Raw genomic sequence first — 25,724 nt, forward strand, 5'->3', positions numbered from 1 at the left:
AAACATCATCTTTTCTGGAACAGGTTAGAATGAAAACAGCTGGGAAGAAGGACTCTCAGCCCACCCAAGCAAAGGAGGACACCAGCAGAAATGTCAGTGACACGGTATCTTACAGAGCCCACTGAGGACATGGAGACAGATCCCACTGGCATATTGGGCACAAAGTCCACTGTCTGGCCACACTTAGCCAAAGTGGCTCAGCGATATCTGTCATGTCCACCAAACCAGTGTTGCCCAGTGAATGTGTATTTTTCAATGACAGGGGATATCATGAGCCCTCACTGCTCAAGGCTGGCACAAGAGTTGATGGAAATGCTAGTGTTTTTGAAAATAAACATGCCTTTGCTTGGGTTTCCAGATTTTCCCTGAGAATGGCAAGATGAATAAAAGTAATTTAAAGCCTTGCAGCAGCTCCAACTGCCTCATAAGCTCCAGATAATATCAGCACACGTACCTGACCTCAACCGCTGTGCCTGCCCATCCAGCCCTTATGTCACTACAAGGGCCTGACCCCAAGTGATGTGCTTGTCTGTCCAGCCCTTAAGTCACTACAAGGGCCTGACCCCAAACACTGTGCCTGTCTGTCTACTGTCCAGCCCTTTCATCACTACAAGGGCCTGACCTCAACTGATGTGTCTGCCCATCCAGCCCTTACATGACTACGTCTGACCCCAAAACGCTGTGCCTGTCTGTTTAGTTCTAGTATCTCTAATTTCATTTTCATGTATTTGTGCATCACTTTCTTTCCAGAATATTCTTTTCCTGTTTTACAACATTTGGAATGTAAGAACATAAAATATTTGGAGCTGGGGCAGTTTGGAATCCTTTTCTAATTGGAGTTTCATCAGCCAGACTGTGTGGGACATTTCTTGCTGCAGTGTGAGTTATTGCCTGCTTAAAGGTTACTTCTTTGAATTCGGACACCAGTGGGAGGAGCTAGAGGCACGCATAAGACCCGCGACTGAGAGAGCTCACCAGGCAGTTTGGAATTCTTTTCTAATTGGAGTTTCATTCAGCCAGACTGGGTGGTGGACATTTCTTGCTGCAGTGTGAGTTACCAGATTCTATTACCTGAGAGAGTAAATAACTGATTTACATTAACTTGTTCAAGTCCTTTCATGATTTTGTAGACTTCTATCATATTTCCCCTCAGCTGTCTCTTCTCCAAACTGAGCAGCCCTAACCCTCTTTAGCTTTTCCTCATATGGGAGCTGTTCCATGCCCCGTATCATTTTGGTTGACCTGCCTCTGCACCCATCCTATACGACACCCATCCTATACGGACAGCTCCTATGCTATGTTGGCCACAAGTCATGGCAGCCAGTGCGGACAGTGAGAAGTATGCCTGAACAGAAAACATCCCCAGAACCCTCTGCGTGTGTTTGGCCTGCCTGGGCTGAATGGACTCTGAGTGACTTACAGAATGTCCCTGGATATCTGTGGAGGCAAGCTGGCACCAGACAGGTGATGTCTATTCATAGAGTCACCACAGGGGAACTTCAGGCACTATTCTCAGGAGTTTGTAATCACACAGTTACAGACGTGTTGATTGTCTTGACCAGTAAGAGTAAGAAAGTCATGGGAAATGGGCTACACATCCTGGGAAGCCAATCAGGATAGTTAGCGATGATTTAATCATGCAGTTGACATCACAACTTATGTAAATGATCCTTTGGGCAGTCATGCAAGTCTCTAGAACCTTCTACCCTGTATTGAATGTTATCTATAAAACAAGGATCACTTTCTGTATACGATGAGATGCTGGTCAGATGAAAGACTAAGGGCACCCAGTACCCAGCATCTCCCGAGAACACTTATATTGACTAATAAAAATACATTATACTTTTTACTGAGTCTAGTGTTCTTATGTCCCTGGCCATAAGCATAGAGGAAGCTTTAACAACAGATAAGGGCCTCAAACCTGATAAGACCTGAAAAGTTGCTAGTCTGCTTGGAAAATGCTTAAAGATTACTTCTTTGAATTCGGATGCCAGTGGGAGGAGCTAGAGGCGCGCATAAGACCCCGCGACCCGAGAGAGCTCACTGGGCGGTTTGGAATCCTTTTCTAATTGGAGTTTCATCAGCCAGGACTGTGTGGGACATTTCTTGCTGCAGTGTGAGTTATTGCCTGCTCACCAGGTGGTTTGGAATCATTTTCTAACACCTGGGGGAGAGCGTCAGGGACGTTCAGGAGCTAGCGGCTGCTACAAGGCAAGAACTGGTGGAGGGCAGCGCGAGGTGAGTAGGCCCGACCGCAAGCACTAACGGGGCCAGGACACACAACAAGTAGGACTTCAGCCATTTAAAAAATGATCATTATTCACACTTGAAAAGAGAGTTTGTCAATTGGAAGAGTTTACAACCAGGAATGAAAATCACTTTGAATGTTGTGATCATGCTTCCTTTTAGAGCTTTAAAAGGACATAATAGTCATCCAGTACCTGGAAGCTACTTCTCTGCAAGCTGGAATCCATGGCAGAACCAGTAGAATCCCTTTTGGACTGGTGAGAACCAGTAAACCTTCTTGGAAAAACAATCAACAGGACCCCAATGGGAAAAACAAAGTGAAGTTCCACTGAATTCCAACTGGAACAACCAAAGATTGGCACTCTTCCTATTGTGAAATCAATATTAATAACCTTCTTATGGTTACACACACTCACGTAAGACATAGATACCCAAAAGTACAACCTTGTACTTAAGAACCAGTAGAGTTTAAAAACACATCTGACATAGCTTTAATGATCAGAATTTTAATATAAGGGTCACACTAAGATTGGGCTGAAGTTTATCAGTCCTGCAAAACTTCTAATCCCTCTATTCACTGGAATATAAATAAAAAACTAAGTATAACTAAATGTCTCCTTCCCACAAGTGGGGCATTTGGCAGCTTAGGACTCATCAGAAGGCAACAAACTGCTTCTCGCTAACTACTTATTAAATACTAAAATTACAAAACAAAATATTTTATTCCAGTCTAAACTATAAAGCTTGATGTAGATGTGATGTGATATTTGTACCCAACACAAGAACCAAACAAAAGGCCAAAAGGTAGCTGGAAGCTGCTGTGTTATCCCATGGACAACGTATGATGAATAAAGTTTGGCAAATAAAAGAAGAAGAAAAAGGGCCATCAGGCAGGAAAAGAGAGCCTTGGGTAGAATTCAAGGAGAGGGAGTGACCGAGATCCAACCCTGCCTATGAAAAGACCTAGAAAAGCAGAGATCAGAGGAAGATTACAAGGCAGCCAGTCTAAGCATGGAAAAGAAACAGGGACATCCCTGGAGAAGATCTATAGGAGATGGGTGTTACTGCTCCCCAAAAGAGCTGCATTGTTTATAATGCACAGACACAGAAGGAGAAGAGCACAAGCCACAACTGGGTGGCAAGGTAACACTTTATTAGGAGGGATTCTCAACTACCTTGATGGTTTGCTTGTTGGTTTGAAGGGGCTAATGGATTTAACCTGACCCCATTAATTAGGTTTTTTCTGTCAGGTGTGCTGTCAGAGATTTGCTGGTGCTAGACTTTTGTTCTTTTTAAATATTATATACCTATTTCTGTGGTCCTTGGCCTTGTAGAATAAAACACCTCTATTAAAGAGCACTGTTGAGTGAAGTTACATCTAACTTAACAAAAGGTAATCTAACCTGAATGATAATATTTCACAGTAGGAAAGCAAATATGTTGCAATGATGGCTACCTGACATAAGTCCCAGAATTTCCTGCTGAATTTAGGGAATTGTCAATCTATAGGGGTGGTTCCTAAAAGCAAAAGATTCCTGTGGATAGTTTTAGGGCACCTCTGGGAACTATAACACCCCTGACCTCCAGACATTCTCGGCAGAGCGTGCTGCATCTTGGGGCCTGTTTGAAACCACTTGCAATTCCTGTCGCCCTTTTATAGACATTGCAGCCACCATTTCCTGTGGATGCTGTTGATGTCGTATATAATGAAGCTCAGTTCTAGCACCCAGCAGCTCAGCAACAGGTCCCCTGCCATGCTTCCTGCCTGTAGCAACGGTTTGCCTCATATTCCACTTTTGCCTTGCCCGTTCCAGTCCTTGTCTTTCCTGACCTTGCCTTGCCTGTTCCAATCTTTGCCTTATTTGTCCTCCCCTTGCCTAGTCCCTGTCCTTGGCAACTTTCTCCATTGTCTCTGCCTTTGCCACTTGGACTGTTTGCTAATTACATGACCCTTGCCTGTGTTCTGACATCACCTGATTGCCACCTGCCTTGACCCCTCTCCAGATACTGTCACTACCTGTTTACCGCCTGCCTTGACCCCCTGATTGGATAGGTACTCTCTTTTATTCGCTGCCTGTCCTTACCTCCACATGTTGCTTGACCACTCTTTTGCTGGTTCATCACCTAAGTCCTGCTAGCCTCCAAAATCAAGAGCTCAACCTGTGGTGGAAGAGACTGGTAAAGGTGAAGCCCAGTTTCAGTCCCAGCTTGAGCATGTCTGCCTGCTGTCAGTGTGGACCTAGCTGATTCCCCTGCCAGACTGCTCCCATCCTGCCACAGCCTGCTGAGGCCATCCACCGCCCTCTACCAACTCCAGGCCCTGCATCCGTACCTGTGCTACATGTGTCTGTCACCAAGGTAAGATGGGAAACCAAAGAGGCTTCATTACCCAGCGCTTCATGCATTTCAAGTTACAGGTGTGAGTTTCCCCTCCAACTGGTCAAAAGTAACCGTCATCTTGTCTGTGCTAGCTGGCCCAGATCTAGCCTGGACATCACCCCTCTGGGAATGAAACACACCCCTTAGGAGTTCCTGATGTAATTTCAGCACATATTCGATTCCCGGACACTTCTCCTCTGTAGCTGTGGAGCTACTCTGCCTTAAGCAAGAAAGCAAAACTGTCGGTTAATACACCATCCAGTTCACAACTCTTGCGTCAGAGCTTCAATGGAATGAGAAGAGACTAGTGGCCATTTTTTCGCAAGGCCTTAATGACTGCATTAAGGGCAAGCTAATGAGAAGAGATGTACCACCAGGCCTAGAAGACCTAAATCTTTTCTGATTCAAGATCAATATCCAGTTCTAAGAGCAAGCCTGGGAGAGGGACTCTTCCCAACAGCAGCTGAAGTTGGCTCCCAGATTTCTGTGTCAACCGGTGCTTCCCAAGAAATCCTTTGTGCTTCCCACCAAAGAATTCAAGAGCTAAACTGAAGGACGAAGAAAAAAAAAGATGCATCCTAGGGCCTGGTTGGAACCATCTATGCTGCCTGGAGCCCTTTTATAGACCATACAGCCAGCATTTTCTATTGGCGCTGACTGATGATGTCATCCCAGCTCTAGTATAAGGAAGCTCAGCTCCACCTCCCAGCATCTTAGCAACAATTTCCCTGACATTATTTCTGCCTGTAGTGCTGGTTGCTTTGTGTCCCACTTTTGCCTTGTGTATTCCATTCCTTGTCTTGCCTGTCCTCGCCTTGCCTGTTTCAGTCCTTGTATTGCCTGTCCCTGCCCGGGCCTATCTTTGTCTTGTCTTTTTCCAGTCCTGCCTTGACCATTCTTGCCTTGCCTAGCTCCAGTTCCTTTCCTTCGTCCCCTCTGCCCTTGCTTCTCAAACTGTCTGCTGGTTACTTTACTCTTGCCTGGATTCTGAGGTCACATGATTGCAGTCTGCCTTGTCCCCTACTTGGATACAGATTCTCTTTTCTTTGCTATCTGCCCTGATCTTAGCTGTGTCCAAACACTGTTTGACTGCTCTCTTGCTGGTTCCTTGCCTATGTCCTACTGGCCTCCAAAACCAAGGGCTTTAACCTGCAGTGAAAGAGGCTGGTAAAAGTGAAGGCCAGTCCAGCCCCAGCTTGAGCGTATCTTCCTGCTGTAGGCGTGGGCCTAGCTGGTTTGCCTGCTGGGCTGCACCCATTACACCATAGCCTAAGGACTCACAATCCATGACAGGCACTAACAACACCCATGCTCCATTCATGTGCAGCTCCATAACTATATCATCCTCACAGCAGCCTGCAAGTCATCTATAGATTAGATTTTCACATTGCAATAGTCTGCACTGAAGCACCATGTTTTCCTGAGGTTAGTTTATCCCTGGCTTTCTAATTCTTATTGCAATGCAGCACCACAAGACACCAATATGAAAAAATAGTTGTTACTGGAAATAATTAGTGCAAGACTGATAGCAACTGTCTTTGTAATCCTTCTATCCATCCCACCATATAGTATCTCTTACGATGGAGCAATTTTATGAGCATGCAAAGAATGTATGCACTGTCTATCAATGGCAGAGATTGTGCTTCATGTCCCACTGCAAAAGCATTAATGCACCAGTCTGTCAGTTCATTTCTTTTTCTGATTCATTTTCAGTCCCAATCATTTTATCACATTACTAGATACTTGGAATGTAGTAATAATTGCAATATTTTAATGTAGGCACTTGTAAAAATGTAAAGGAAATGTGAGCCACTCGACAGCACATGGATTCTACATCCAAGGTTACCTACATGGTCCCTGAGACCTCAGATCCTTAAAGGTTTCCAGCTCCAGACCCATGGGATATATGACATTATCAATCAACAGTACTATAGGGTTGATATTTATTTTTTACATGTTGGATAGTGGTTTAGAACTCCCAGGTTCCCTTGTAGAAGCTTTTCTCTGTGCAAGTTTAACAGCAAGCTATCATCAGCAGAAAATAATTCAAGGTTAATGGAAATATTCATGACTGAATAAAAAAAAAATCAATGATGTTCAGATAACAGCTCTAAAGCAAGTCCATGTCTTAAGGTCCGGCCTAATGTTTGTACTAAGAAATACGTACTCTAAGTGATCTGCTGGCAAATTGGCTAATGAAAACTAAAGGCTGCTTTTTAAAGTGCAATCCAATACTCTACATAATATCTAGAAAGCAAATGTTTGTTAGGTCCATAGAAACTGAACCTTTCATCCCCTCGCCGTTAAATGAGTCAAATAAATTCTAATATACTGAGCTGTGGGTAGAAAACTGATGGGAACTCTGTACTATTCCCTGAACATTTGAAAGATCTGCTTTCAAAAGATCCGGTGTCAACTAATAACACCCATTTGTTTTCTACCCGCACAGAGTCATTTTTCCTGACACGTCGCATTGTGTTATTCATAGCTCTAATATCATTGCACCAGTGCAGCCCTGCTTAATTGGAGCAATGAGAGCAAACTGAAGTTTAGAGAACAGCTCACAAGTTATAGGAAACCTCTACTGACTGGAATAGGACTGGGGAAGTACTAAGAAATTTTGAAGGGATCTGGGGGGTGATAGTGGATCTGGTATTTTCGTTTTTCCAAGACGGTGGACTGCAAGGGAGGAAGACAACAAGGATAAGGAGTTTGTGACACTGGAAGAACTTCCAAATTACAATCCAAGAGAGTTTAATTTCAGCAACTCTGCAGGGGCCAAGAGCACAAAACTCACAGCAGCTTGTCAACCCCCAAGCCTCATCTTCACTTCCTCTTCCTCCCAGTTTCCCCATCATATATCTAACTAAACCTTCCAGCATGCATTTTACCTACTACAACATTACATAACCCCTTCAGTTACAGAACATTATACAACTAAAAACAAGGAAGGTAACATACAGCAGCTATGCACATAAGTTACACCAACTATCAGTGAAATTATGCAAAAGTAAGAACAGAACTGTCTACCTGCTTGTATCAAGGAATGTGTGCATGTGAATTTTCACATGTACTTTTAAAAATCAAGAGTATATGTACATTTAAACTACACCCCCAGAATACTCCCCAGAATTCAATTTTTGGGGGCACCTAAAAGTATGTGTGCAATCCGGTTTTACACATACATGTGTATAAAGGGCAATTTAAGAAAAAGCCCTTTATATATATATAAACTCGAGTTTTGTGTGGAAATGGGTTTGAAAATTCACCCCTAATAGACAATGAACTCAATATTTAAAAAAATTGTGTTCAGCTAAATCCTGATGATTTGACCACCCCTGGCATAGCCGGATAGGTTTTTAGCTGACTAAAATCTTATCCAAAAGAACATAAGAACATGCCATGCTGGGTCAGACCAAGGGTCCATCAAGCCCAGTATCCTGTTTCCAACAGAGGCCAAACCAGGTCACAAGAACCTGGCAAGTACCCAACAACCAAGAAGAACCCATGCTACTGATGCAATTAATAGCAGTGGCTATTAACTAAGTAAACTCGATTAATAGCAGTTAATGGCATTCTCCTGCAAGAACTTATCCAAACCTTTTTTGAACTGCACTAACCACATCCTCTGGAAACAAATTCCAGGCACACACATCAGTTAGAATATTGTTGCTTACAGACCACCTCCAACACTTTACCTATTGAGGCCCAAATATGCTGATCCTGGCCCGTTACTCATCAACCATCAACAATGTCTGTGGCAGCCTAGTCATCTGCTATTTAGGTAGTCAGTATCATAACGCTTCACAGAAGATAGTCTACCCCTGGCAGCTTCCCAGCCATCTGTCAGAACCATATATGCTCACTGCTATGTCCTTGTTACAGACATGGGGGACCCTCCAGCCCTCAGGTACCCCAAAATGCTTATCTTTCTACATAACACTAAACGTGCAGAAAAATATCATAACTACCACATGATACCTCTGGGAGCAGTTGGCCTATACATTTTGCATAGTGCCAGGCTTCAGAAAGAGGCTTGATGTTGGCTCATGAGGTCATCAGCTGACAACACCTTCACTAGTCTTACTGCTATGCACAGAGCTGATGAGTGAGAGTTTATCAGCACATCTGATTTGGTCTCGGTATCCACAAAGTACAAAAAGCTCAAACACCACAGGATACCCATCCTATACGACAGCTACTATGCTATGTTGGCCACAAGTCATGGCAGCCATGCGGACAGATAAGGGCCTCAAACCTGATAAGACCTGAAAAGTTGCTAGTCTGCTTGGAAAATGACCATTCTGCAAGCTTGTCTCCCCTGGAGTCCTCAGCCTAAATGTTTTAAGGGTGGCTACAGATAGGATAAGGACTGTAACAGCTACTGTCAATCAGAACTAATATTCTTCTCTGCAGATTTCCTATGTACCTACAAAAAGATGGACATGATTAGCCCTGAGCTGGACAGGCAAAGGCCCATGCCATGCCATGCCCTGACATCTCAATATTTCCCTATGGCTACCTGTGACATGTCAGGTTAGGTTATTAGCTTCTAACACAGCTTTGCCTTGTGTTCAATGAGGTGAACCTTTTGTTATGTGAGATGTGGATGCAATTATAGTAATCACTAAAAAAATACCTATCTATTTCAGAGGTGACTTAACAATATGTGAAGATATGATACCATCCTAGTCCCAATCCAGCCTTCAGATAGTCAGACCAACATCCTTGTATAGCCTCCCGAGCAACTAACATAACCAACATGACAGCCCATATGCCAAGGTCTCACCATCTGTACAAGAGAGTTGACAGTTTGCTTATCTAGGTATAGCAGGGCCTAGCTGTGCATAGTTGAGTGCAACCCCTATGAGATATGCTAGCTTACTTGTGAGAAGTTTGGGATTCCCATGATATTTGACATGTGCTTCCCAAAAAGCTGTAAATGAAGGGCTGTTAGGTGAGCACTCTGATGCCAGCGCAGCCTCAGAAACAGCTAAGGCAGTGCTGACACCTGTGTCTTTGCAGGCCCATGTGACACTATGCATCCAATGTACATGTGGGTATCTTCAGATGCACATGGATATCAGCTAGGAAATCTGGCTGTAACATGGCAAGTTTGTGATTGATGATTGTATCAACATGTAGCTTCAGGCTATGCCTTTAAGTAGCTGAGCCACTTGTGATTTCTATGACTTCTAGAGCACTTTGACCATGTCCTAGGCCCTGCTGGAGTTCCATCTTACGTATGCCACTATCTTAGCCACATGTGAAGTCTAGGATAGAGACAAGGCATAGCTGAAGCAAGCAATAAGGTGCAATCTATGGCAAGCTATGTACACTATGTTGACAGTCCTACTCAAAAGCTATGGTGAGACAATCACTATGAATACATTAGGTCAGCCACAACTCTTTGGTGTTATGTTTTAGTGTCTACTTGTCTACTGCACCTATTGCTTCATTATCACGATGTTACTTAACTAGGCGTAAGTGGTTTCTGTTACACAGTAACCCAGACTAAGGACCTGTGAATAAAATAAAGATAGAGATGATACTAGCTCAGAACACTCTGCTGGTAGGGTTGCCAACTGGCTCCAGATTTTCAGGATAGGTTGCTCCAATCCTGGTTTTACAAGAAAGTCCTTTATTGTCTCAGTCCTTTCCTCTTCAGGGGGAAAGCAGAGGGATCCACATGTCCACCACCCTTGGCCAGCTGTTCCCTCTACTGTTGTATGGTGGATTTCTTTCTAGACCCCCACTCCAAATTTGGAAAATCTAACTTATAGATTTACAATACCTCCCCTAAGAGGATCCAACTTTTAAAGTCAACCCTATACAAATCCCATTAAAACAAACAATCTCTGTAATTTCCCTTCATGACCTGTAGGAAACATTAACCCTACATTAAAGGAGGCCAACTCTAGGCCTTAAAGTCATAAACAGACCAGGTTTGCAGGATATCCACAATGAATGTGCATTAGATAGATTTGCATACAATGGAAGCAGTGCATGCAAATCTCTCATGCATGGGTATTGTGGATATCTTGAAAAGCAGGCCTGTTTGTGGCTCTTGAAGACTGGAATTGTCCATAATATAGGGTAGGAGTGGCCATCTCAACATGCCTGCTACCATCTGGTGGCCATTCACTGAATTGTAGGGCTCCCATGATTTATCCAAAACACCCAAACCTGAATAAGCTTTTCACATTTCCAGGAAGAAAGTCAAAATCTCTCTCCTTTATCTTTCCAGATCACAAACTGATAAGGGCCTGTTTGATGGAGCTTGTCACAACTATATCCTGCAGTGCCTGCTGCCTTTGGTTTATTACCTTAACTGACTGTCTGACTATTCTCATGCTAGTAATGACAGGTTTCAGCATGATGCCACGTGTTTCAGTTTTACTTCCCCAGGTCAGAACATGGCAGATGATGGCAAAACCCAGGATGAACTATTGAAGGCTGACACACTGTGCAGCCAGGACTTGGGTAAGAGGAGAGGGAAAGGATAAGGTAAATGTTTCGCTTCCAGAGATTGGGCTTCCTTTCCCATGTGATTTAGTTGAATAACTCCAGACAGACTTCTCTGTACCCATGCGGGTACACATACCCCTAGTTGAGAATCACTGTTGTATCCCACCCACCTCCTTCAAGACTGAAAGAAAAGGTAGATCTGAATTTTCTCCACTGTTCCAATTAATGTTATTCTCAAACTTACCAATGGATGTCATCACTATCTCTGGTATTTACTTTCTCCTCAATACAGAGAAATGCATCCAAAGTGCTCCCAGCACTGGTTGGCCTAAAATATAGGACACCTTGTTTAGGAATTAAGTAGTTCGCAATTTTTTTGTATTAATATGTATTTATTTTAATTTTCTTATATTCCATTCTGTAGAACTTTTATTCTAAGTGGATTCCATGAAAAACATACACATTCTTATAATAAAAATATACCAAACTAAAACAAAACAATGAAATACTCACAATAATGCATACAACCAGAAAAATACCAACATGAAAACCTTGCCAAATCTGGCAGGTAGCAGAAATAAATAGAAACAGATATCATATGAATGCCAGGTTAAAAAGATGAGCTTTCAGACTTTTTATGGAAACAAAATTGTAGGACAAAATAGCACCATTTATATCATAGGAGATGTAATGTTTATTTACCACAAATACAAAATATATGTACTATGCATATTAATAATAATAATAACAACAACAATAATAAATGGTGATAACAATCTAAGAAAAAAAATTAACTTTTAGAAAAACAATGATATCAAGATCATTGGAGAAAGAGCAAAAATCAGGCAATTTTATATATTAAGGAAAATATGTAGCTCTGTTGCTTTATAAAGTTTCCTATTTTAACTATGTTAGGTATGATATAACTATACTATTTTAGCTCTAATAGCTTCTGCATAACCAACAGGATACTAAGGAGCCATTTTGCTTTGATACTACATTCACAAACTCCCAATCAGTATGACTTGATGTTATTAAAAAAAAATCAAAGGTCTATGAAAGCTGGCAGGTCTAATATCTGACTTTATCGACTGACTTTGGGGGAAGAAATGTCACATCTTTAGTAAGAAGAAAGCACTATTAAATGTTTCATGAATTCAAGCATGTATTTATGATACATCTAACCTTTAGCTGAGCAATCAATAGCATTATTGTCTCTGTAATGAAGGACATTGGTGGATCACTAACACTGCCTATCCGGCAATTCAAGATGAACTCAGATGAGAGAGGTGTTTATCAAATTGACTGTTTTCTTTTCCCCCGCATCCACACAGCATTCTGCAATAACAGAAGTGGAATTAAAAGAACGAATGGGCAATGACTATAGTTAAAAGACTAAAATACAGTAATAATAATAAATGTATTCTATTTCATACTCCACCACATAAGATGCTCGAAGCATAGAATAATCATCTAAGAATGCTAAATTCAAGGGTACAAAATATTATCATCAAATACTACAAAAGAATTAAAAAAATAAAAGAATCAATAATGCAAGCACATGTATACTGTAAAATAATGCGACCTAGGACCCAAACTACCCAGAAACTGAGGTTTTTCTTACTGATAAAACAAAGGTGGGAATCTCTTTTTTGACTTGTTTACAAAACTGACAAAGAATCACATCCCCGCCTTTGTGAACCAGAAGAAAACTCTACTATGTAACCTTCAAAAATCATAAGCAAAGCAAGGAGGGCAAGAGTATCTTTCTATTTGAGAAAATATATTTCGGCTATGAGTGGGAATGTGTAGCCATTAGAATAACTTCATTGTATTAGCAATAAATTAGGTGTAGGTTAAAGGTTAGGGAAAATTACCAAACAACTGTCATGCATTTGTCGTACGGCAATCCAAAGGGGTTGTATGTGTTGGAGGGTGAAAGACTGATGTGCATGAACTGGGAGAGGGACCTCTGGTGATTATGTCTGATGCTATGAAGGTGGCGAAGCAATGTAAAGGTGGTGGCTAAGGCCAGAGGGATGCTGAACTGCATCAAAAGAGGCATAACCAGCAGGAAAAAGGAGGGGATAATATCCTTGTACATATCTTTGATGAGGCATCAGCTGGAATAATGTGTTCAGATCTGAAGAATTCATCTAAAAAAGGATAAGGACAGAATGGACTCGCTCCAGGAGAAAGATAACTGTAACCCCCTGTTCATTGGGGTGGTCATCTTCTCTGCTTTGGGGGGCCTAGGGTAACTCTTCCAAAGTGAGGAAATTAATCTCAGTCAGGTAGTGGGCTGGGGGCAGCTAAACTACAAAGCCAAACTGAGTGCAGGACACACACACACGTACTTTCAAAAATGCCACTGTCTACATCAAAGCTTGTGCTCCAAATGAAAAGATAGTGATTGTTATGATCCTGCCCGCGGCTAGGCCGCAAGCAGTTCCTCACCTTTCCTGCCAGCCTTCCAACGCTGCCAAAGTCTCCTCCTTCCGTGGCTCGGAGCCACCGTCACTGCCTGTCCTGCACGGCCTGGAGGCTGCCATCACGGAACCCTCTTGGCAGCCAGGAGGCCACTTCTGATGCTCCTCTTCTGCAGCGGGCCGACCGCTAATGACTTCAAGGCCTCTTCGCAGCTAGGCCGCTGCTGACTCGCTTATGCGGCCTGGAGGCTGCCGCCGACTCCACCAATTCTTCATGGCCTAGGCCATGAAGACATCCCTCTTCCTGTGGACTGGAGGCTGCCGTCAACACCATCCTCTTCTGCAGCCAGGAGGCCACCCCAAAGCTCCTCTTCACATGGCAGGAAGCTGCCATCTATCTTCTGTTCTTCGTGGCGGGGAGCCGCTCACGTCGAGGCCTTGTTTCCTCTTCATTCAGCAGGCCATTGCTCTCCAAGGTCCTGCCTCCTCCTAGGCGCGTGGCCATGCCTCCTTACTTCATTTAAAAGGCCAGTCCTCCTGGCTCCTCCTTGTGATGTCAAGGTGTTCCTCTTCAGCTCTACAAAAGGGCTCAGCCTTCAGTCAGTCATCGCAAGGAGTTGGTCATGGAGTCTGACCTCTCATTGATCTTCAGTTCCAGCTCTTCATCCCAGGAGTCTTCCGTGATCCTTCTTCACTTCTTCAAGGCACTCTGTTCTTTGTTGGTCCTCTTTGTCCATGGTTCTTGAACCTCCGTCGTCGTCTTCATTCCATGTTCTGGTCTCTTGTCTAATCCCGTTCTCTTGTATTCAGATGTCCCAATGTTACCGTGTCTCCAGATGTCTTCCCATCTTCAGATGTCCTGATGTCTCCATGTCCAGTCGTCTCTCTATCTCTGGATGTCCTGACATCCCTTTGTCTTTGGATGTCCAGATGTCTCAGCCTCCTGATGTCTTCATCCATCATGTTCCAGTCGTCCCTGTGGTCCTCCTCTCTAGAAGTCCCCTGATATCCAGATGTCATATATGTCCTGACGACCCGAGGTACCGGTGTCCATTTTTATCCGAGGTACTACATTCCAACCCTGATGTTCCAAGTACCCTCAGTCCTTAGGTTACGGGTTCAGCTCGCTCGCTCTGGACCTCATCTTCTGCTGACCTTCCTGGGAGTAAATCCATTTCTATCTGGTGTCTGAGTTTGGTGGCTGGAGCCCTCTTCTGGCAGGATATGTCTTCAAGCACTGCCCAGATTCCTCCTGGTTCCTAAGCCTCTGTCTTCGTCTGAGTATCCTGAGTCCTTATCCTCATCTGAGTCTTCCCCACTTCCAAATCCTCATTGGAGTATCCAGAATCCTCACCTGACTCTAGAATCCACTTCTGATCTCCACCTACATCTGAGTGTCTTGCATCTGAGTTCCAAGCTACCTCACGTCCTCGTCTTGTCTGAGTCTTCAAGCGTCCTCGTCTCGTCTGAGTCTTCAAGCATCCTCATCTTGTCTGAGCTCCCAAGTACCAAGCACCCTCGTCTTGTCTGAACTCACAAGTACCAAGTGTCCTTGTCTCGTCTGAGTCTCCAAGTGTCATCGTCTCGTCTGAGTCCCAAGCTCCATGTGTCTTCTTTTCATCTGAGCCTCCGAGCTTCCTCGCCTTCTTCAAGCCATCAGCCTAGTCTAAGGCTGAGATCTCGTCTTGCTCCAAGCCCCAGTACCATTGCCTGTCCTCGACTTCTGTCCATCCTGCCGCATCTGCCGCTACCCAGTGGCATGACCGAAAGGGCTATCGAGTGGCCGGAGGGCTACCCCAGAGACCAGCATTGCATTGTTGGGTCTCTACTGGTGCGTGCAGGTTCAGCAGAGGTTAGGGCAGTGGTCAGCCTGCTCTTCCCATACTGGGACACGTCTTGCCTGCCACAGTGCTTCCACGGAGCTTCTCTCTGCAGTCGTGTCATGGTCCATGGGCACACATCTCCCTGGAATCGGGAGCGCTCCCTAGCACTCCCTTCCTCAGATCCCAACAGATTGCGAAGGTCATGTGTCTGGTGAGCATGTTCCTGTGTTGGGCCCTTGCCTTGTTCCAGAATTCCTGATTCAAGTATTTTTCTGAACTTGTCCAGATGCCATAGATGTCCTGATGTCCCGAGATACCGGTGTCCATTCTTATTAGATGTCCTGCTCCTCCCATGCTGGGACATATCTTGCCTGCAGCGGCGCTTCCACAGAGCTCCTCTCTGCAGTCGCGTCATGGTCCATGGTCACACATCTCCCCAGAATCGGGAGCACTCCCTCCCTCAGATCCCAACAGTGATTAGAAGTATCTTCAGTTACTGTATGAGAATAACCTTCAACTTCACAGCAAATCCAGTAAGACTTTTCTCTCATCCTCCCAGAAAGCCTCAGACAACTTATATTACAGTCTATATATACCTCTCTTCAACCTGTACTAGGCCACACTGCCCATATTCTCTTTTTAAACACAAGGGACTCTCTCAGATGGCTTCAAGCTACTCTCTTCCGTTTGTTGTGGGAGGAAATGGGAGGCTTTCAACCCTGCTTCCAAGATCCAGCTGAGCACAGATTTCTCTTTCCTGGTCCCTTCACAGGTCCTTTTTTCTCATGTACCTTTTACTCTTAGATCCAAATTCCAATCATTTCGCACGAGCTCTCTGAGACACCAGTGGAGTATCTCTGCCAATTCTCTCCAAGCTTCCCCTGAAACCACTGGAGAGGGTCCCAGCTGCTGCTTTCTTTTCACTTTCTGTTTCTGTGGAGCCCCTGACCTTGCTATAAGCAGGATAATAGCCTCTTTCCAAAGCCCAGCCCCTAGGGGCTGAACTAGTCTGTCAAGAATTTCAGGACCACCTGTTGACCAACAGATAACCTTTTGTTAGCTGGAACCTTCCCTGCTATTATGTCCTCGTTAGTACCTCCCATAGGGGGAAATCACTTCAACCACAATACATTCTCTGCACATTATATTTTTATTATTTTTTTTATTTTAGATTTTTATATTCTGCTTTTCGACCCTTCAAAGCGGATTACATTCAGGTAGTACATATTCAACATTATACACACTGTGTGGCCCCCGTGTGCCACAGAAGGGATTGCAAACAAAATGATGTAGGATCTGTACGGAAAGCCATATGAGAAGAGACTGAAGAACCTTAAGGCAAAATTTTCAAAGGCATACATGCATAAACCCTGGGGTTTATTCATGTGGCTTGGCCTTGCACATGCAGCGCACATGGCCCAGCCATGCGTGTAAACCCCAGTACGTACACAAGTGCTGGGCCATGAAAAAGGGGTGGTATGGAGGCCTTTTGGGACAGCGGCCATTAGCTGCTGATCCGGGGAAGTGTGCGTCGGTAACTTGCTTCTGCTCCTGAGGAGCAGTAAGTAATAAAATAAAAAATTTAGGGCAAGGTTACTTAGGTTTAGGGGTGGGGAGGAGAGGGGAAGAGGGAGGAAGTGTAGGTAGGGAAGTTTCCTCCCAGTCTGCTCCTTAATTGGAGCAGACTGGGAGGAAACTGGGGAAGGCCGGCGCGCGTATGTTATAAAATTGGTGCATTCATGTGCTCGCGTCAGGAACCATGTGCACATGGATGCATGTGCTGCTATGAAAATCTACCGCTTAATATAATAATGTATTCCCTGGAAGAGAAATGACACAGACCTTCAAATACCTGAAAGGAATTAATGATGCACAAATATTAAATCTTTTCCATTGGAAAGGAAGTTGTAAAAAAATAGGAGTCATAATATGAAACTCCAAGGGGAAAAACTCAGGAACCATGTCAGGAAATATTACTTCATGGAAAAGATGGTAGGTCTATGGATTGGCTTCCTCTAATATGTGATGAAGGCAATAACAGTAATGGAATTCAGAATGGCATGGCATAAACACAGAGCATCCCTGCGGGCTAGAGAATGGGAATGGAGAAATGTATTTATTATTTAAAGCTTTTACATACCGACGTTTGTTTGCACATCACATTGGTTTACAATGAAACAAATAGAAAAAAGTAGTGTTAGCATAAGAATAGGGAGTTACATCTCAACATTAAAAGAGAAATCAGGGTAACTTCTCTATTACACCTAAAATTGACATACCTGCTTGGGGGGAGACTGCAGGGAGCAACAGTTGCTGGTAGAGTTAACATAAAGCTGGGGATAGTTTGCACTGAGCAGCACTTGCTACTTTCTAAAAAAAAAACGAACAAAAAACATGCTCGGCAGATTAGATGGACACAAGAGTGCTTCCTGCTGTTGCAGTGCTTCAGGAGGAAGAGTGCCTGAGGAGCCAGTCTATGTCGCCGCAGTGCTGCTTGGGGAGGTGCACGGGGAGCGGGCCCATACTGCCGCAGTTGTCATCTCCACAGCTGACCACGGAGAACCTCGGGGGAAGCTACAGCACTGTGGGGCTGGTGTTGGTCACAGTGGATCCGTGAGCATAGAGCCATTGTGACCAACATACACCGACCCACGTGATTGGCCAGACCATCCCACCAGGGCAGGCCCGAAGCCCCGATAGGCCAATCCTCCCCTGACTGCAGCGCTTCCCAACCCTCTCCTGGAGGCAAATGTAACCAGTCCGATTTGTTTATTTATTTAACATGTTTTATTTCCTGCTTCCTCCGAAGTTTGGGGTGGGGTACATCAAAACATATATAGTAAAAGATATAAACTAAGACATCCTTTGGCCTAATATAAGGCCGTAACCGGCTGCTGTATGGTGAGGACTGAGACAAAAATTAATGGAGCAGCTCTTTAAAGATGCTGCTAAAGAAAAAAAAGTCTTCAGCGCCTTTCTGAATTCTTTGGAGTCCTCAATGGTGAGCAAATGTATGGGTAGCGAGTTCCATAGGGTGGGGCCTGCAATGGAGAAAGCCTTTTCCCTTGTGGTGTCTTGGGGAAGGGATTTATAGGAAGTGTCGACTAAAAGAATGAAGAGAATGACAGGGAGTGTAGTGTTTATCCATGTAGAAGTGTTAATATGGTGCAAGCTCTGGATAATGGGGGCTCACTTACATAGGATGCTCCATAGGATTGGGATCCAGTGTAATTCTAATAGTACTAAGGTTTTATGATCATGAATCTTTGTTCCGATTAACAGACTGGTAACTTGAGTTTTGAGTGATTAGTAGGGCTGTAATGAATATGTATATGATAGATTTGCATCTTTATTTTGGCTATCCTGAAAATCTGATTGGTTAAGTATGGACTTCAGTATTGGGATAGGAAGCACTGCCTTACTGATTACATTATTTCTAGGACATGCGGAAAAGCTTTATGATGCACGTTAAATTTTATTGCATGGGCCCCTGAATGATTTGTGCTGTTCTTACTGTAGTGCATGTTCTTGTAGGTTAAAAAGTTGAGCTGACTGCCACCGAGGTGCTAAGAACAAAATACAACAGCACAAATGTTTAATTATCACCTTCTACAAGGACATTTCCTATCATTTCCTTTCTTCCTGAGGCAGACACAGCAGCAATCATTTTGAATTTAGATGTCTTCCTGAAATAGAAATCAAAGGAAAGAAGAAATTAATGCAAAGCTAACTTATTTACTTAACTGTCTATCTCCCAGTAATATAAAAATGGAGACAGCTATATAGCACATACTGAGCATTTTGCAAGAACTAGGGAACCAAAGTTCAATAGAATATCACAAGGCTTTCAATATAAAATATAAAGGAATGAGCTGAGAAAATTCTGTGTTCTGATTAGCTAAACCTTGTCACACAATGATATCGTCCTGTCAAAGTATTATTGGTCAAAACTAATTGCCACCCCCTCAGTATTCTCAGATGGCATACTGCACACCTTTAATTATCACGGATAAAAAAAGGTGGATGAGCACAGTGTTTCTTTTCTATAACTAGATTATATTTATTTAAAAACATGTATTTACTTATTTAGAGAACGGAGTTCGGAAATGGGAAAGGGGATGCTGGAGGGAACTGAGGGAGGATCTTATATGCCCTTCTAACAAAGATGGTGGATTACAAAGGCAAACAGCTGTTCTGGATGAGGAGATATCTTGCAGGTGGTCCCAACTCTGTGGCTGGCAGCTGGGATGCAAGGGAAGGAGCACTGCCTCTGGCCACTGTGGGATGGGTTCTGCCATGGTCTATCACTATCAGGCCACCCAGTCCAGGTCAGAGACTGCTTGGGAAGGGAAGGGAGGTGGGTGTGACAGAAGCTGCACGCTGGGATCCTTCTCGGGGGGGGTCGATTCGTGGACATATCTGTTCCTCCCCTCCCTCCACGGTAAATAATGAAAACAGACTTTGCCGTTCAGCACAACTTTATTTAAAAGAAAATAGATCAGTTAACCAGAAAACATGTGCATAACATATAGATGGTAAAACAGAAAGTAAAAACATTGAGTTCTTAGCTTCAGTCAGCGTGATGAGTAAGAAAAAATCAGTCTTAGGTCACTCTGTTTTAAGTTGTGTATATAAACTAGTACTGTGCCTAGTGCTTGGAATAGTGTGGTTTACAAATGGATAAAATAATTAAGTAAAAGTAAATACAATGAATCCATGAAAAAATGGATCCTCAGGAGCCTTTATATCTATACAGATACAGAATATGAGGTAGGGACCACACCCATAACACCAAGTCCAAAAGACTACCTCCCCGGAAAGTGCTGTCTATAAAATAACTGATTCTTGCTTCCGTGCACAAGCAGGCGGTATTTATTTACCTCCAGGAGGTAAGTGCTGAGATTCAGTGGGTGGCGCTGTAGTTGTACAATCTCCAGCAACCTTCTGTCCTGGGAGTCAGGTTTTTCAGAATGGGAACAGGCAGGCTTCAAAAGCATTGCTATTTTATGGCAGATAAGTTAAGCATTACGTTTGCATAAATTTTGAAAATTTAAACACACGGTAGAGATGTGTGTCAAAAGAATAAAGATTGGCAGGCTGTACTGCTCCTGCTGGGTTTTTCCATTTGTACGTTTCAGAAATGCTATACTTGCCATTATTATTATTTTTTATTAGTATTATTTGTCAAGAAAAGTGCATTTATCAACAAACACTATGTTTGTCGACAACTCTGCAGCTCGCAAACCCGTACAGTATTGCATGCAGCTCCAAGAAGTAAACCTTGTCATGAAATGAGGCTCTGAGAGGTTAGATGCAGGAGCTGTGCCTGCAGTGTGCGGGGCACCCTCTCAAAGCAGGTGGTAAAGATCCTTAGTAGCAAAAAGTGAAGAGAGAATGGAAGCACCTGTGTTGTCAAAATGGATAATGTGAAATACAAGACGTCCTGATGAAAAACATATTCAGCCTCACAGCCAGGTCGGTCTGGCAGGCTGCGATGAGAGAATTAACAGCACAATAATGGTTAGGATTCTTAGCAGAAAAACATCATGCAGTTAGGTCTATCTAGCAGGCTGTAGCAATAGAATTAACTTGCATCTGAGTCTGACATGCTGTAGGTAGGGTATAGTGCTAACGTGCTTTCTTTCTAGAAAAAAAGGTGTCAGTACTCACATGCAGGATGTATGTTGTTTTTTTTCCAGGACTCACAGGGGAAATCAAGTAGGTAGAGGAAAAAGCTGCCATTATTCAGTAATGACAAGTCCCCCCTGAAAAAAGCCCTGCTAGTAATTGAAAGTCCCAGCAGACACGCAGGTGGTCATATAGCTGGGTCTGTCTGGCAGGCCAAGCACACCTGCTGCCGTCTGGGTTGCTGCAGCAGGGGATGGGGTTCATCCGGAAAGGCCACAGGGTTCCAGGAGGCTGTTTGTTCAGGTAGCGGTCATGCTAGCATTGGTAGCTATTTAAATTATTTTCCAAATGTACGCTTAGACACGGGAAGGGAGAGGTCCTAAGGGTAACTAAATAGGGGATCTCGCAGGTTCATCTACCCAAGAAGGTGGGTAGATGAACCTGCGAGAGAGAAAGACGACGACTGTCTTGCATAGGGTATGAGATCTTGCACGTGGTCATGTTACGTGCTGGGCAGCTGGGATATAACCAAAGCAGTGCGGTCAGGAAGAAATGAGCAGGAGGCAATTTTCAAACCTGTGTGGGTAGGTGAAGATTGTGCACCAGTGTTCAAAATGGCCCACATTTTGAACACTGCAGACATTTGCACTTGCTCTTTTCAGATCAAACCAACATGAATAGTTTTGAAAATGCAAATCGAAGTGCATTGTTCTCTCTCCAGGCCTAACCTACCCTACGAAAAATGAAAATAAAAGTATGTTTCATTTTGGCACTTTATTTAATCCACATAGCGAATAGTCCCTTGCACCCAGGCCAATGCCCTAGGGAACTTGCTTTCCCCATCTGCTGCACTCCAATACTCAGAGCCTTGCACATTCCAGAGATGTGGAAGTCTCTTTCTTGTCTCAAACAGTAAAGGGCACTGAGCTGAGTGCACTGTTTAACATGCGATTGGATGCGTGTCCACTACCCTTTATACTTTTTATAGACTTAGTGCGTCAAAAACGCATGTCCAACACCCTCCCCCCCCGAAACTAATAGCGCTCATCACATGCAAATGCATGCTGATGAGGCTATTAGTTACGCACCTGGGAGATTAAAAAAAAAAAAAAAGTGGCCAAGCTGCACATTTTACGCTCAGAAATTAATGCCTGAGCAACCTGAAAAACTGTACAGAAAAGCAGCAGTATTTTCTGCTTTTCTGTACACCCTCCGACTTAAGATCCTAGCAATATTAAGTCGGAAGAACCAAAAATGTTTAAAAAAAAAAAAAAGTGCTGCAGGTCAGGTTAGGAAAACGGATGCATAATTCTACTGGCGCCCGTTTTCCTAACCTATGGCTATCAGCAGGTTCGGAAAACCAATGCGTGTAAAACTGAGCATCCGTTTCCTGAACCCGCTGACAGCCACCTCTCCTGGGTTTCCATTAGTAAGGAGGCTCTCGGGATGCCCTGTTGTCCCTAGCACCTCCTTTTTAGTGCCCAGGATCGCTTGCCCAGGAGAGGTGGATGGGCGCACGTTGGAAGAGCGGGAGCTCAACACGGAACGCCTATTCTCTCGCATTTCTTATTGTATCGGCCTGTTAGTAGGATAAGTTATCTGGCTAACTAAACTCCATCCTGGAATATTCCTGAACTGCCTCCAGCTACATATCGGGATAATTTGGAGGCAGAGTACAGGAATTTTACAAGCGCAAAGTTTAGCTAGCTAAGGGGGTCATTTACTAAGCATTTTTCCCATAGACACAAAATGGGAGAAAAGCCTTTGAAAATGAGGCCTTAAGTCACAAACTTAGCTGGATCAATCATTTGAATATTGACCGTACATTTGTACTTTTACACCTGAATATGTTCTTTCTTGCTTGGGTGTGTGCGGGCGACTTTGGAGGCATACTTACCTCTGTGGTGCAGAGGAATTATTCATTTTCAGCAAGCAAACTAGCAGGTGATAAAAATGTTCATGCAAGCGTCAAACCTGAAAAGCTGCATATCTGTTGGTGCTTTCTTACCCAACCAGTTCCAGATTATAGGCAGGACATAGTATACCCAGGCATGAACAGCCCGAATATATATAAAAAGGATAATTAGACTCCAATACCCAGTAGAGAAAACAACATTGTAGTGATTAATGTTTTACATGAAATAGCTAACTGCTGATTATATTACATGAGCAAAAGTAACTGCCTAATCAATTACTCTGACCAACATTAGTATGTTGGTAAGAAAGCAAACTACTCAATTAGTTTATCTGTAACGCAGAACAGGAAATATTTAGTTAAACAATAGCTGATCACTTTATTTTTGCATTATGTACTACAACTATTATGAAAATATATAACAAATGTTTTCTGCTTAGTTTTCTTTAATTGATAGTTTATTACTTGATACAATGAGCTGGAGACAATTGTGCTAAATTGTTGATATGAAGAAGATATTGTTACACATGCTACTAATTTAGAACACTTTATAATTGAGTGTATTTTTGTGGGGGATGTAGAAACTTGTAGCCTGCTTACCAACCACTGAAAGGCACTTAACAGGATAACTCATAAGTAATCCAGCTAAATGCTGAGTTTTCAAAATTGCAGCTTATCCAGCTAACTTTTAGCTGGATAAGTCATTACTGAGCTAAAAAAGTTAACCAAATAAGTACCGGGCATTTCAGCGCAGGGACAAGTTAGCCAATTAACTTATCCAGCTAACTTCTATATTAGGAGGCAGCTGAAGAAAATTATTGGCTAACTCTAAAGCAAATCTAATGTTACTTAGCCTCATGAGGCCGGATAACTTTAGCATTATTCAAAAGAACACAGATGGTTACATGCTGATGCACACTTTAAAAAAAAAAGGTACCTCGCAGACCTAGTATCCCGAACGACAGTCTCCCCCCACCCAAGCTGTAACCATGGACCCTTTCAATCAAAGCATCCCTACCCACTCCAAACACATCTAAGAAGATTTAAAAAGTAAAAGCTAGCCAGCCTCCCCACTTCCCCCCGCTCTTCCTCTGGTTAAACTTAACTGTGCCATATTAACCCTTCTCTACTTCCCTCTCTCCCCTCCCCACACTCTAACCCTAACTCTCCCATCCTCCCAGTACTTTGGGTAATCTCAGGATTGTGCTATATTGCTTCTGGCAGTGGCATGCAGTCAGGGCCTTCAAGGGATACAGTAAATCCTCAGTCCATTGGTGTTGCTATCGGGTGGCAAGTGCCATCCCAATTTAATATAATGCATTGGGCAGGAAGAAACCAAACGCCCTCCCCTACCCAATGGCATCACACATACCCTTGCCTATCCCATCCCCCATGGGCAGCAGGTGTCGTGTTTATCCAGATGTCATCTCCTGCTGCTGGGGGGGGGGGCCTATCTCGCAGCTCTCACTGTGAGATCAGCCCTATGGCAGCAGGAGATGACATTAGGATAAACGTGTGCCCACCTGACAACTCGGCAGGCCACCAAGGAGCCTGTCCCATGGCGGCCAACGAGAGAGAGAAAGAGAGGTAACATGTTGGCTGCCAGCGAACTCCATTCCACTGGCTGCTGAAGAGAGAAGGACCTAGTGCTTCTAGCAGATCCCATCCCACTGGCAGCAGGAGCAAGACAACGCAGTGGCCATCAGCAAATCCCATCCAATTGGCAACAGGAGGGCCTAGTGCTGCTAGCAGACACCATCCTACCTTTCTGACCCCTGAGGTACGAAATGGAGCCAAGATTCTTACCAGGCAACAGGTAGTAGATTACATTCTCAGGCTGCTCATGGGATGTTCTCTCCACCAGTCTCCAGTTCAGATCCAGAGAGGACAATCACAGCCACCCAAGCAACAGACTGTTCACTTTCAAGTCTCTTAGACCTTGTTTCCTTAAATCACCTCAGCCCAGTTTACACAGCAAAGCAAGAGGTAGAAAACCACAGATGGGTCGCCTCCTTCTCTTCAGAGGGGTAATGATGGGGTTCCAATGGACGGTGCACGGCAGACCCATTGGTTTGTTAACTTTCCCCTTTTCAAGGGCTCACCTATGAATAATTCAGTAGCTCATGCATAGTCAGATGAATGCATAATTAAGGTGTTTAATTAGAGAGCTTCCCACTCAACAAGCTGTCAGTTCTGATGAACAACAGTTTCACAGGTCCGGAAGAACTCTGATAAAATCTGATCCCAGATAGACATTAGGACTATAAAAAAGAGGCTCCAATATTAGTGCAGCACTGATTTCCACACAGCACCATCTGTGCTGGTGTTTCTTTTGGCCCCATTTTGGTGCCAGCTTGGCTAGCAAGGCTAACAAATTCTACGGCTTGTCACTTACACAGCAATGAGACTGCTTTCCCATGTCTGCATTTGGCTGTACAAAGCCAAATGCCAAAGTCCATTTTTCTCTATATTTAGCTTTAGCTGTGCATAGCCCAAATAGGCCAATGTTCACTTTTACTGACATCAGAGAGATCATCTCAGCTGCTTGTCCCTGTTAGCAAGAATTGAGATATTTCCTACTAAACCAATTATGCATCTGCTTTCTAAAATACCCGTAAATGTATGTTTGAACATGTACTCCTACTCCCATGAAGGTGTTAATATGTTCATGTATACCATGCAAAGACAGATACACTAATTTTCAAAGCTCATTTACACCCATAACTCGGTTTTGAAACGTATGGCTGAGGTCCATGTATATTTTGTACATGTGGAATTCAGCCCTAAGCGATAGCTCTAAAAGTATTACACTTCTTCACCCAGACAGCATCCGCT

At 43.6% G+C, this 25,724-nt stretch overlaps 1 long non-coding RNA gene across 1 annotated transcript; it reads right to left on the reverse strand.

Annotated features, from left to right (window-relative positions):
• Positions 1–11,877: 11,877 nt before the first annotated feature.
• Positions 11,878–19,031, reverse strand: LOC115082379. Its single transcript, XR_003854155.1, has 3 exons — positions 18,953–19,031; positions 17,626–17,716; positions 11,878–12,432 (listed from the first exon to the last, which is right to left on the reverse strand). It is a non-coding gene; the product is annotated as an uncharacterized LOC115082379 (long non-coding RNA).
• Between the last annotated feature and the right edge of the window lie 6,693 nt (positions 19,032–25,724).

The sequence above is a fragment of the Rhinatrema bivittatum genome, unplaced genomic scaffold, assembly GCF_901001135.1.
Source record: "Rhinatrema bivittatum unplaced genomic scaffold, aRhiBiv1.1, whole genome shotgun sequence".
NCBI classification, from domain to species: domain Eukaryota; kingdom Metazoa; phylum Chordata; class Amphibia; order Gymnophiona; family Rhinatrematidae; genus Rhinatrema; species Rhinatrema bivittatum.